This window comes from Loxodonta africana, unplaced genomic scaffold (assembly GCF_030014295.1).
Source record: "Loxodonta africana isolate mLoxAfr1 unplaced genomic scaffold, mLoxAfr1.hap2 scaffold_67, whole genome shotgun sequence".
NCBI classification, from domain to species: Eukaryota; Metazoa; Chordata; class Mammalia; order Proboscidea; family Elephantidae; genus Loxodonta; species Loxodonta africana.
In genome coordinates this window covers 459,580-474,306 of record NW_026975400.1, presented here as the reverse complement: position 1 = coordinate 474,306, position 14,727 = coordinate 459,580, and the positions used below count along the sequence as shown (strand labels likewise).

General features: G+C 42.1%; 2 long non-coding RNA genes across 3 annotated transcripts in view; both read right to left on the bottom strand.

The window, feature by feature from the left end:
* LOC135229952 (uncharacterized) overlaps positions 1-14,727 on the bottom strand; it is a 324,439-nt gene that overhangs the window by 152,844 nt on the left and 156,868 nt on the right. The gene's annotated exons all lie outside the window — the stretch shown is intronic.
* The window catches only part of LOC135229953 (uncharacterized), a 168,827-nt gene that overhangs the window by 24,258 nt on the left and 129,842 nt on the right, over positions 1-14,727 (bottom strand). The window contains exon 2 of the long non-coding RNA XR_010320630.1: positions 1,643-3,040. This is a non-coding gene — a long non-coding RNA (uncharacterized LOC135229953). The remainder of the gene's footprint in view (positions 1-1,642; positions 3,041-14,727) is intronic.

Below are 14,727 nucleotides of genomic sequence, written 5' to 3'. Positions count from 1 at the left end.
GCAGAATGGTGATGACAGAGAAAAAAACTAAATACTTGAAATAGATCAGTAGAAAATATCCATTCTGCAAACTGAGAGGAAAATATGGAAAAAAATGGACAGTGCCTCAAGAACTAGACAAAAAGCTTATTTATTGGAACTCCAGAAGAAGTGGACAAAACGTGTGGTGAAGAAAATAGTATTTGAAAAAATACTGGCTGAACACTTTCCAAATGTGGTGAAAGACATAAACTTACAGATTCAAGAAGTTCAGCAAACCACAGCAAGTTAAAGAATTCCATGCCCCAATACCGAATTTGCACAAAAATATTCTGCGGGTTATGGGTTTTTTGCCAACCCAGTGGGCCTTACGCCACATCCCAAGTATATTTGTAAGTACATTACTAATATATATATATATATATTTTTTAACAGCAGCATGTAAAAAGAAAAAAACAGTGTACTGAACTTACAGACATACCCGGGAGGGGAAAAACAGTTGACACACACATATATATATAAATCAACTGCAGAATAACAAAGGTCAAGAAAATACTCAGGAAGGAGGTAGAGAGAAAACAACACATTTCACCTGAGAAAAATAATTTGAATGACTCTGTATTCACTATCAGAAGCCATGGAAGCCAAAAAAAAAAAGATTGTGAAACAACATTTTTTCAACCCTGAAAGATGGAAATATTAACCCAGAATTCTATGTATCATGTATCTATGTATCATTACCTTCAGGAGTAAAGCTCAAATAATGCCATTCTTAGGGGAAAGAAAACTGAGAGAATTCATCACCACCAGACTTCTAAGTGAAACACTACGGGAAGTACTTCAGGTGGTAGACTTGGAATTTCAGTTGTTATTTAAGGAAAGCAGAAAACGTGGAAACTATGTGGTTAATATACTACGTCAACACTGTAGTTACTGCACAACATGGCGCTGGACAAGCCTCTTTGGAAAGTTTTTCCAGTCTCTTGGAAATGCTTGGAAATACATCCTGGCAAATCATTAGTAGAGAATGGAATTAATTTTGACAATACCTGAGAGATGTCTGTAGTCAAGTCTCGTCAATAAACTGGAAAATAAATTTACTGACTGAAACTAAGGTGTGGCAACAAAACATGAGTCTCAGTTCCCGTGTGGCCATGAGCTGGCTGTGAAGGCCAGCCTTCCCCAGAGAGGCACTTCAAGCACATTGGGGGCAACAGCTTCCTGTTGTTATTGCTAGGTGCCATCGAGTGGGTTTCTGAGTCATTGCGGCCCAGTGTAAAAGGAGAACTGCCCTGATAGGGTTTCCTGGTTTGTAATCTTAATGGAAGCAGTTCGCCAGGTCTTTACTCCTTAGAGCCTTTTGGTGGGTTCAAAAAACTAACCTTCAGTTAACAGCCGAGTGCTCAAACTTGGCACCACCTGGGCTCCTTGGAGCAATGGCAGCACCACAGAATTTGGTAGAAACCTTCCCATAGGCCTTCTCTGAGAGGTAACCCGTTGCTTAAGGACCAAGTTTAGGTTTTATATATACTCATTCTACATAAAGTCTAGATAAGAATTACAGTGCTTCCTTGAGCGGACAATATTGTATATGCCCTCCATAAACAAAATGTGTCAAGGCAAAGTTTAATATTAAACCAAGGCATTTCCCATCAGTCCTTACCTGAGAGGGTCTTCGTGAGAATTTCCTGAGACTCTTGGAAAAGGACTTAGTAGACACTGCTTTCTTTTTACCTCTTCACTCCTGAACAGAAACCGCTGCTAAGAGGTCATGCGTAAAGCTCCAAACGCCTCTTCTTATCCTGAATGTAAGCCGTGTAATAAGACCAGGAACTAGGCATTCAGCTGGGTGAAGAAACCCAGGAGTACTTCCTGTCTTCAACACCTTCCAGTTCCAGTGAAATCCTGTTACGAGTCACTAGATCAGCCCAGGAGCTGGAAGACTGAAATTCCTGGTCCTCTGACAACTGGGAAGGGCAGGGTGGGGTTAGGCAGAGCCTCCTTGACCATCACTTGCCCCAAGAGGCTCTGGAGGCTGCTTCATGTTCTAAGTCAAAGGCCCTTCCAGCCCAGGCACATAAGAGCAGGGGAAGACTTTGTCCATTGAAAGAAGAGATGGGCACAGGAGTGGCAGGTTTTAGGGCACTCAGCATTGGTCAGCTTTGCGACTTCAGGACATCCTGGCCCATGGTCGCCTTCACACCTGGGCCTTTATAGCCTCTTCACCTCTCCGTCCTTCCCAGTTTTCTCCCAGCACCATGAGCTGTGGCTTCTGCTAGTTTCAATGATTTCAGTATTTCAGTAGCTCCTCACCCCACTCAGGGGAGGCAGTTTTGCAGACTGCAGGACACAAATCCACAGTGCTGTTTACGTGTCCTTCAGCAGAAACACTTCCGAGGGTACAAGTTGGCCTCAGAGATTCTGAGACCCAGGCAGAGAGAAGCCCAGGGGGAGGGTCACTGGCTTCAGGAAGTGTCAGCACTCTCAGGGTCATGTCCCTGGGGTCATGCCCAACTGCAGGAAAAATGAAGTGGGCTCTGAGGCTCTGTGTGTTGACCGTCCAGTACACTGGCCCTGGAAGCCTTGGAAGGATTCTGTCTTAGTCTAACCCAGCACTGGGGAAATCCTCACAGGGTAACAGCAGTGATACGCCTGGGGATCTTTATTCTAAAAGTCTCAAAGCAGTTGATACAGTCTTGTGAGGTGGGAGATGAGAAAGCTTGGGACCACCGAGAGAGGATGGCAAAAGAAGGAAGCCTTTATCACTCCCTCTGTTCAAGTTTTTTTTTTTTTAATTCCAACTGGGGCTCCAAACAGGTCTTTGTTGTTAAAGTTGTATTTCTCTGTGTTAATTTATGATCCTTAACTCAAATCTAGAGTTTCGAGCTCATTTTGATAATTCCTCTTTAGTCTGTGGAGACAGGAGTCTGCCGTCAGCCAGTGGTGAGAGTGGAAGAAATAAAGTCCCTAGTCCAGACTGGGGCAGGCTCTGCTGCTCCGCAAACTAGGGGTGTGGTCCCTGAAGAGCCCTTCTGAGGACAGCACAGGAGGGGCGTCCCGCCTGGAGAAAGGGCAGAGGGGGGTGGGGGATTGTTTGTGTGAGCAGTGTGGGCTCTGTGGCTTTGCCTTCTCCTCCTGGAAGTGCAACCTGGGGCCCTTCACGTGCAGAGCCAGAGTCCTAGGGTGACCACAACTCTCCCACCCTTTCTGGGTCACCCTCTGGACCCAAGTCCCCATACGCCTCCTCTGCCCTCCTATCCCAGCATAAGCACTGTGACTGGGCTCAGGGGTGTACCCTGGGACTTGACCTCGGTAGACTCAGGCTTCCCCTAGTTCTGGTGGGACCTGTGAGCCTAGCGGGTCTGAGTTCAGGGAAAGCCTGGCGAAAGGCTCCTGCAGCCAGCTCCTTCCTGATGCACGTGAGATTGTGGTGGGGCAGCCTCCGACCTGGCACCTCCCCTGGGCGCCCCTCTCCACACAGCCCTGCCCAGTTCCCTCCCCCGCCCCCGCAACCGCCCAACCACATCCTCCTGCCTCCTAGTTCTAGAGGAGTGCTCTTTGGATGCCCATTTGCAACTGGCACCCCATGGCCCTGCACGGAGTCAATCCAGCTAATGACCTCAACCTGAAGTGCACAACTTTGAAACTGCTAGATACGTGGGAAATGAACAAAAAAAAAAAAAGAGGAGAAACACTTAACAAGAAAAACAGTTACAAAAAAAGTTATATGGGACTGTATTCTCACATCATGGACTCAAAGAGGCTGGGTTGTATTTTTGTTTGCAAACAAGTCTTAGATAAGGGAATTGGTACCAGGAATAGATGTAGAGTTTGACTTTGGAAAAATGAGGGAAAATCTGGGATTGATTAATTGACGTGGATGAGACTGAAAATAGTGATAACAACATAACATTCAAAGATGAAATCCTAGCAGCCTAGAACATGCAGTGGAAATTTTTCTAAGTAGCACCAGAAAAGACCTTTAATCACTACACAAAATGGGTCAGTAGTTCAAGATCTCCCTAAGAAAATAGGAGGCCGAGACCACTTTCATTCAGGTTGCAGCAAACAGGCAAGAAACAGAGCATTTTAGTCTTGTGCAAAGTCAGAAAAGAAGAGAAAAAGATGAGATGCTCCTCTACTTCATCCCTAAGGCTAGTTTAATATTGACACCAAATTAGACAAGGATCGTAGAAGAAGAGTTACAGGGCAAGCACACTAAGTAACTGAGATGCAAAAACCTACATAAAATACTGGCAAAGGAAATCCAGCAAAGTATAAACCAGGTAATACGCCATCATCAAGGGGGTTTATCATCAGCATGCAAGCTTGAGTGAACATTAAAGATTTAATAATTTAATTCACCATAAGCACAGATGGAAGAAGAAAAGACATGTTCACCTCAAGAGATGGGGACAAAGCAGTTGATAAAATCCAATCACACTGAGAGATAAGGACTCTGAGCAATCATGGACCAGAAAAGGAGTTCCTTAAGTTGGAAAAATACAACTGGCATGATAGTTCATGGTGAAATGTGGGACATTCTCTTTAAAATTAATTAGCATTAAAATAAGGATGCTTTCCCAATTTGAAGACTGGCGTCTGGCGTCTTAAACATTAGAAAGCAGCCATCTAAGGTTCATCCATTGGTCTCAACTCACCTGGATCAAAGGAGAATGAAGAACACCAAGGACACGAGGTGATTACGAGCCCAGGAGACAGAAAGGGCCACGTGAATCAGTTACTACATCATCCTGAGACCAGAAGAACTAGATGGTGCCCGGCTACAACCAATGACTGCCCTGACAGGGAACACAACAGAGAAACCCTGAGGGAGCAGGAGAACAGTGGGATGCAGACCCCAAATTCTCATAAGATCATACTTAATGGTCTTACTGAGACTGGAAGGATCCCAGTGGTCATGACCCCCAGACCTTCCGTTGCCCCAGGACAGGAACCATTCCCGAAGCCAACTCTTCAGACATGGATTGGACTGGACAATGGGTTGGAGAGGGATGCTGGTGAGGAGTGAGCTTCTTGAATCAGGTGGACACTTGAGACTATGTTGGCATCTCCTGCCTGGAAGGGAGATGAGAGGGTGGAGGGGGTTTAGAAGCTGGCGAAAAGGACACGAAAAGAGAGAGTGGAGGGAGAGAGCAGGCTGTCTCATTAGGGGGAGAGTAATTGGGAGTGTGTAGCAAGGTGCATACGCGTTTTTGTGTGAGAGACTGACTTGATTTGAAAACTTTCACTTAAAGCACACAAAAAAATTCTTTAAAAAAATAAGGATGCTTTCTATCATTATTTATATTAAATATTTAACACTGGAGGCCCAAGCTAGAACAAAGCGACAACAAAAAGAAGGAAAAGCTGCAACTGCTATTACTCATAGATTACAGAAATGCCTCCACAGAAAAATTAACAAACCATTGAAATTAATGCTAGTCAATCATAAATATAAACTAAAAAATAAACTGCATTTCTATGCATCAGCATCAAGCCGACTCTGTTGTAGCTCTTAGTGAAGGCAGAGGACACTGATAAGGAAATAGCAGGATTCGGGTGGGCTAGACAAGGAGGGGAGAACACTATTTTACACCAGGCTTCATGGATAACCATGGGTATGTGTTAGTCATCTAGGGCTGCCATAAGAAAAAAATAACACTATTGGGTGGCTTTAAAGAACAGATATTTATTTTCTCACAGTTCGGGAGGCTAGAAGTAGGAATTCAGGGCATGGCTCATGTCTACTTCAGCTTCTAGCAGCTTCCAGCCACCCTTTGCGTTCCTGGCCTTGTAGATTATCTTCCCCTTTGTCTGTCTCCCTCTTCCCCTGTTTGTGTCTGTGTCTATTCTGTTCTTTTTGTAACTCACAAGGGATTAGGTTTAGGACCCACCCTACACTGGTATGGCCTCATTAAAATAATTTTAAAAATCCCCTATATCCAAATCAGGTCACATTTATAGGTACAGTAGTTAGGATTTCAACGTACCTTTGGGGTTACACAATTCAGTCCATATAGTACCCTCACCAGATATTCTAGGCTGAGAGTACAAATATGAGCAGCTGAGAGTTCTATTTTTTGTCTATATTAGTTGGCTATCACTTGTCTGAGTCCACCCATATAAACTTTGGAGCAACTTATTATGAAGGACCAGACCAACCTTTATTAGCCATGTCCATTATGTGGGAAAACGCACACATTCCCATCACTGAAGCCCTGAGAAATTCATCGATAAGGGTGGAATGGGGTTGGGACCAAGAATTGTTTCATGGCGTTGATAACATGGCATAGCTGTTAGACATCTACGTGGAGATGGCAGGTAATAATACTGACAGCTAACACTTACTGGTGCCAGGACTCTTGTGAGGGTTTCTCCTTTCTTAAGATACTTGCTCTGCATGATACCCATGTGAGGAATGTATCATTATAAGGCACATTTTACAGATGAAGAACTCAGTACAGAGAGTTACGCTGACATTTGAATAGAAGTCATGAACCAGGAGGAGTTGAAATGGATGGAGGTGTAAACATCACATCCTCAGCTACAGACAGCCACCGACTCACTGAGACATCCTAGAGAGAGGGTGTCTATATAGAGAGAGAGGACTAAGCACTGAGCCTGAGGGCACTCTGACATCTAGAAGCCGGACAGATGAACGGCAGCCAACAAAGCTCTCTGAAGTCCAGTGTGGTTCCTGGAGCATGGTCTGTCCTTTCTCTGGACTGCATTTTACCAGTCCCCCTCCCACCCGCACTGGGTGTCCCCTTCACAATGGCAGGGACAATGTGTACCTTTCACCACTGCGTCCACATGATGTAGACTATTCCTGGCACATGGAATCTTTCTAAATATTGATTGAATGAAAAAATGAAAATGATGAATGAAATCATAGTTTGCTACCCCCACGTGTCTGACAGTTTGTCATATTGTGGGGGCTTGTGTGTTGCTGTGATGCTGGAAGCTATGCCACCGGTATTCAGATACCAGCAGGGTAACCCATGGAGGACAGGTTTCAGCTGAGCTTCCAGACAAGAGAGCCTAGGAAGAAGGACCCGGAAATCTACTTCTGGAAAGCATTAGCCAGTGAAAACCTTAGGAACAGCAACGGAACACTGTCTGATATATGGCCGGAAGATGACCCCCCCAGGTTGGAAGGCACTCAAAACATGACTGGGGAAGAGCTGCCTCTTCAAAGTAGAGTCAACCTTAATGACATGGATGGAGTAAAGCTTTCAGGACCTTCATCTGCTGATATGGCACTTCTCAAAATGAGAAGAAATAGCTGCAAACATCCATTAATAATTGGAACCTGGAATGTACGAATTATGAATCTTGGAAAATTGGAAATCATCAAAAATGAAATGGAATGCACAAACATCAATATCCTAGGCATTCGTGAGCTGAAATGGGCTGGTACTGGCCATTTTGAATCAGACAATCATATAGTCTTCTACGCTGGGAATGACAACTCGAGGAGGAATGATGTTGCATTCATCGTCAAAAAGAACATTTCAAGATCTATCGTGAAATACAACGCTGTCAATGATAGGATAATATCCACACTCCTACAAGAAAGACCAGTTAACACAACTATTATTCAAGTTTACACACCAACCACCAGGGCCAAAGATGAAGAAATAGGAGATTTTTTTCGGCTGCTGCAGTCTGAAATTGATCGAACGTGCTATCAAGATGCATTGATAATTACTGGCTATTGGAATGCAAAAGCTGGAAATAAAGAAGGATCAGTAGTTGGAAAATACGGCCTTGGTGATAGAAACAATGCCGGAGATCAAATGATAGAATTTTGCAAGACCAATGACTTCTTCATTGCAAATACCTTCTTTCACCAGCATAAACGGTGACTATACACATGGACCTCGCCAGATGGAACACACAGAAATCAAATTGACTACATCTGTGGAAAGAGACGATGGAAAAGCTCAATATCATCAGTCACAAAACGGCCAGGGGCTGACTGTGGAACAGACCATCAATTGCTCATATTCAAGTTCAAGCTGAAATTGAGGAAAATCAGAGCAAGTCCATGACAGCAAAAATATCCCACCTGAATTTAGAGACCATCTCAAGAATAAATTTGACACATTGAACACTAGTTACCGAAGACAAGACAAGTTTTTGAATGACATCAAGGACATCATCCATGAAGAAAGCAAGAGGTCACTGAAAAGATAGGAAAGAAAGAAAAGACCAAGATGGGTGTCAGAGGAGACTCTGAAACTTGCTCTCGAACCTCGAGCAGCTAAAGCAAAAGGAAGAATTGATGAAATAAAAGAACTGAAGATTTCAAAGGGCCTCTCAAAAAGACAAAGTAAAGTATTATAATGACATGTGCAAAGAGCTGGAGATGGAAAACCAAAAGGGAAGAACATGCTCGGTGTTTCTCAAGCTAAAAGAACTGAAGAAAAAATTCAAGCCTCGAGTTGCGAAAGTGAAGGATTCCATGGGGAAAATATTAAACGACGCAGGAAGCATCAAAAGAAGATGGAAGGAATACACAGAATTATTATACCAAAAAGAATTGGTCACTATTCAACCATTTCAAGAGGTGGCCTATGATCAGGAACCAATGGTACTGAAGGAAGAAAAGTCAAAGCTGTTCTGAAGGCATTGGCGAAAAACAAGGCTCCAGGAATTGATGGAATATCAATAGAGATGTTTCAGCAAACAGATGCAGCGCTGGAGATGCTCACTCGTCTATGCCAGGAAATATGGAAGACAGCGTCCTGGCCAACTGATTGGAAAAAAAAAAAAAAAGAAATATATATATATATATATTTTTTGGAAGAGATCCATATTTATGCCTATTCCCAAGAAAGGTGACCCAAACGAATGTGGAAATTATAGAACCATATGATTAATATCACACACAAGCAAAATTTTGCTGTAGATCTTTCAAAAACGGCTGCAGCAGTATATCGACAGGGTACTGCCAGAAATTCAGGCCAGTTTCAGAAGAGGACGTGGAACCAGGGATATCCTTGCTGATGTTGGATGGATCCTGGCTGAAAGCAGAGACTACCAGAAGGATGTTTACCTGTGTTTTATTGACTATGCAAAGGCATTCAACTGTGTGGATCATAACAAACTATGGATAACACTGGGAAGAATGGGAATTCCAGAATACTTAATTGTGCTCATGAGGAACCTTTACATAGATTAAGAGGCAGTTGTTCAGACAGAACAAGGGGATACTGATTGGTTTAAAGTCAGGAAAGGTGTGCGTCAGGGTTGTATTCTTTCACCATACCTATTTAATCTGTATGCTGAACAAATAATACGAGAATCTGGACTATATGAAAAAGAACGGGGCATCAGGATTGGAGGAAGACTCATTAACAACCTTCATTATGCAGATGACACAACCCTGCTTGCTGAAAGTGAAGAGGACTTGAAGCACTTACTAATGAACATCAAAGACCACAGCCTCCAGTATGGATTACACTGCAACATAAAGAAAACAAAAATCCTCACAACTGGACCAATGTGCAACATCATGAGAAATGGAGAAAAGATTGAAGTTGTCAAGGATTTCATTTGACTTGGATCCACAATCAACAGCCATGGAAGCAGCAGTCAAGAAATCAAAAGACACATTGCATTGGGCAAATCTGCTGCAAAGGACCTCTTCAAAGTGTTGAAGAGCAAAGATGTCACCCTGAAGACTAAGGTGCGCCTGACGCAAGCCATGCTATTTTCAATCACATCATATACATGTGAAAGCTGGAAAATGAATAAGGAAGACCGAAGAAGAGTTGACGCCTTTGAATTGTGGTGTTGGTGAAGAATATTGAATATACCATGGACTGCCAAAAGAACGAACAAATCTGTTTGGGAAAAAGTGCGGCCAGAATGCTCCTTAGAGGCAAGGATGGCGAGACTGCGTCTTATATACTTTGGATATGTTGTCAGGAGAGATCAGTCCCTGGAGAAGGACGTCATGCTTGGCAGAGTACAGGGTCAGCGGAAAAGAGGGTGACCCTCAATGAGGGGGATTGACACAGTGGCTGCAACAATGAGCTCAAGCATAACAATGATTGTAAGGATGGCGCAGGACCAGGCAGTGTTCCGTTCTGTTGTGCATAGGGTCCCTATGAGTCAGAACCAACCCGACGGCACCTAACAACAACAACGACAATCTTTGAATACTTTAAGGGCCTTCGTGTGTAAGAGGGAGAAAATATGATCTGAGTTGATCCTGAGACTATCTCCTAGTGTTAAAGAATGCTGAATAACAAATAAAAAAAAAGGTTCAATAGCAAAGATTTTTGTTAAAAGATTTAAGTATAGGTTGAAGATTACCAGAAACATGCACATTTAATATTTCAACTATACTCAAATTGCTAAAATTATATACTCCTTGCACACAGCAGAATATAATAAAACAATTTGATGTTGTCTGTAAAATAAACAAAACTTTATCATGGAAATATAATATGAGTGAAAGGAGCAGGATATAATATTTAAGTGAATATACATAAATGTGTGCGACACACATATAAAACCCATTGCCGTGGAGTCTATTCTTACTCATGGTGTTCCCATGTGTGTTGGGGTAGTCTCCAAATTTTCAATGACTAGAATATACTTCTACAAGCAGGACAAAATTAAACGAATATATTTAAACAATAAATGAACAGAAGTGAAAGAATTAAACCTGTGGAGAGGCTGCCCAGGAACCCAAGACTACAATAACATTGGTATGGAAAGCAGAATGATGGTGTCGGGAAGCCTGGTGGTCACATGCTTCCAGCTCGAAAGAGAAGAGCAAATAAACCAGGGGAGAAGACAGTGAGCCAGAAGAGTGGGAGAAATCAAGTATTTATCGAGTGCCAACCAAGGCTGAGCCTCTGCTGATGGCATGTAGTCCCTCATTTAAACCTTAGAAGGATGTAATGGGTGGGATAGACCTTGTTATCCACTTTCATCATGCAAACATTTTATAAATTTGAACAGTAGCATGTTACAAAAACAAATTAGAAAATAGAGAAAAGTATAATAAAAGAATACGCCTCATCCGTTGAGTACTATTATGTTGCCCCAGCAGCTGCTCATCGTTGTTGTTGTAAACATACCACACAACCTTTGGTGACTGAACAACTGACAGTAATTACCATTAATTGGCTGTGCAACCCTGCCCTTAATCAATGTGACTTTCCTACCACTGTTAACCAGAACTCAGTCTCCATATGCAGGAACACCACTTTATTTCCTCCTTCCTGCCCCTGGTAACCCCTAATAAACTTTTATGTCTACACATTTGCTTGTTTTTGTAAAAGACGGGTGTTTGCATCTGAAAGTTCACGACAAGCCACAAGGGTGAATTCATGTGGTAGCAGAAGTTATTTGCAATACATATATCCTAATACTGACTTGGTTCTGGAATACATAAAGAACAATCCAAAAAGGAAAAAGGAAGCGGACAGTTCAATAGAAAAATGAGCGAATACTTGTACACTGTATAAAAGATTTCTATATGGCCAAGAAACATATGAAAAGTGACAAAACTTCACTGGTTATCAGAGAAATTCTAATAAAAAGCCATAATGTGATACTATCCCCTACACGCCAGAATGGCTAAAATGGAAAGGATGGAAAATACCAACTATTGGGTATAACGTGGAGTAAATGGAGCTCTAATCTACCGCTACTGGAAGTGTAATTTGATACAACCAGTTTAAAAATGTTTTGTCTGTATTTACAAGAGCTGTGAACATACATATATCCTAGGACCCAGCAATGCTACTTCTAGATACATACCCAGTAGAAATGGGTACATATCTTCACCAAAACACATACACTTCTCAGCATCTGCTAAGGAATGAACACCTTCCTTAGGAATGTCTAACTTTTAAAGCATTATTCTCTGTCTGTTCTAAGGTGATGTCCATATATGATGATAAGTTTACACAGAAAAGTCTAGAGCTTTATGTGAAATTCCACAGCAAATCTCTAGAGGCTCCTGTTCTCATAGCTTCTGTCTCCTCTGCAGCCCCTGCTTCTGTCTGTCCGTCTGCTGGGCTGCACCACACGGAACCAGTTATGAAATTCAAGCCCATCTTACACTCGCCAAGGTCCTACTCACACAAAATTTGTATTAGCTTAAAAGAAAAGGTGTGTAGATAAGATACACAAGGGATTTAATTGCAGAAAACAAACCTTAAAATGAAATGGCTGGGAATGGTGGCCTCCCTTTGTAAAAAGGCTTCTCTGTACGGACTACGGGAAAATGCAGTCAAGATATGGGTCATGGGAAAAGGAGCGTTTGTAGCAATTTGGTAATCACTCAGACCACCTGTAAAAATGTTTTCATCCTTTTTCTCATACCTTACACAAAACAACCTTACACAAAACAAAATTCCAGATGGATCGAATATTTAAAACTAAAATATGCAACCATAAAAATTTTAGAAGTTTTTATTTTCTTTTTATTGATAAAAGAGAAAGACTTTTTAAAAATCCCAAAATATGAAGGCTAAAACTGTTAAGATCTATAGATCTTTGGCATATCAAAAAGTATATGAAGAGAGTAAAAATACAGGCAAAAAGCTGAAAAAAAGTTTGCAGGCTAAGGATTTGAATAGAGAGTTCTCAAAAGCAGATACAGAAACTGTCAACAAGCACAGGAAAAGAAGCGTAACCTCATTAGTCATCAGGGAAATTCAAATCTAAACTAAAGTGCACTATTATTTCAAAAGCAGTAAGATGGCTAAACTCAACAGGATGGACAACAAGTGTCGGCGACGATGTGGAGAAGCTGGAATACCGCTGGTGGAAATGTAAAATGATCCAATTGTTTTGGAAAACGGTTTGGCAATTCTGCAGAAAGTTAAACAGAGAATTACCACACAACACTGCAATTGCACTCCTAGGTCTGTACCCCGGAGAATCAAAAGCATGTTCACATACAAACTTACACAGAGTATTCCTAGTAGTGTTATTCATAACAGCCAAACTGTGGAGAGAACCCACATGTCATGACCTGATAGACAGGATGTGGTATATTCATAGACTGGAATATTACTCAGCCACAAAAAGGCACCAAGTACTGATACATGCCACAACATGGACGAACCTTGAGAACATTACGCTAAATGAAAGAAGCCAAACACAAATGACCGCATCCTGCATGATTCCATTTACGTGAAATGTCCAGAACAAACCAACACAGACAGAAGTAGATTAGTCGTTGCTACGGCTTGGAGGAAAGGAGTAATGAGGGTGACTGTTAATACGCCTTCATTAACAAGGGCCTTTATTTACGGGGCACTGAAAATATTCTGAAGATAGACAGTGGTGACTGTTGTGCCAAGTCTGCCCATATACTAAAAGCCACGGTATTGTGCATATTTTCAAAGGCAGTGTTACGGCAGGTGAATTGTATCTCAATAGAAATATTTGTGATTCCTAAAAGACTAACTTTTCAATTAACATATAGAACCTATAAATCAGTAGGGAAAAAAACAATCCAATTTTAAAACGTCTCCCTCCAAAGCAAAGGGAAGGGGGTACATTCCATCCGTACAGCTTATTTTTTTATCTCTTCATTATTCAACTTCTATTCTCATCTTATGTAACTCTAAATTATACAAATAATTGTCTCCATTTTCCTTATCCCTGTTTTCACTATTTAACTAAATAAAGACAGCAACACAGTGTTTTTTATAAAAACCCACCCACATTCGCTCAAATCATTTTTTAGCACTTCTTAGGTGCCATGTACCAGGATACTCGGACAAACACAACAGACAAGTTCCTGCCTGCATGGGCCTTCTATTTTTGTGAAGCAGGCAGATGATAAACCAGCCAACCAGCTCTTAATGTAACCTAACATTAAGGAGGGAAACGTAATTTTGGAGCTATCTCAAGCTGTTGTCTCTCTCACAAAGATTTCTCCGAATCTAGTGAAAAGTAAACACCTCGAAGGAACTCTGTGGGGCCAATAAATGTGAAAAAGCCATTACATTTCAGTTTTGTTTTGTTACTTTCACCTGGTACCCTGTCATTATTTTTTAATAACATGATTATGGAGCTGACATCAAACTCTCACCACTTGGCTGAAAGAAAAAACCAAACCTGTAGCCATCTAGTCAATTCTGACTCAGAGACCCTATACGAGAGTAGAACTGCCCCATAGGGTTTCTAGGGAGCAGCTGGTGTTGGGACACAATTCCCTCTTATAAGAATCTGAAAGCTGTTCACTGTGGATGTGAGAGGGACTCAGTAACACTTGCAGAGATTTCCACATGGGTGGGGTGCTCTAGTGTGAGCATCGGGGGAATGGACCCCATGTGCACTTTGCAGCCTTCTGCAGATTATGACACAACAAACATTCACTCTTCATCGTCCTACATCTTGGAAGAGAACAGAGGGAATTGTTAGGCAGGACCCTTCAAAAATGCAGGGCAGGAAATTTTATTGCAACATTAAATGGAAAATAAAATCTTCCTACATTTTTCCTCCTTCCCTACCTCATTTCAAGGAGATAGCTGGACTCACAGTGTTGAAGCCCTGAAACTTCAAGACTCTGAAGAGTCTGTGGTAAAAGCCTCAGCTCACTGAGGTGATCACACTGAGGGAACTGGAGCCCAGGGGAAGAGTGACAGTCAGATAGTAGGGTCCTAGACATTGGGAAGGGGTAGGACCTCCTTCTTGATAGTGCCCTGGAGTAGGTTACAGCACTTCAAAGGCTGATGCAGGCACATAAGTAGACAAACCCTG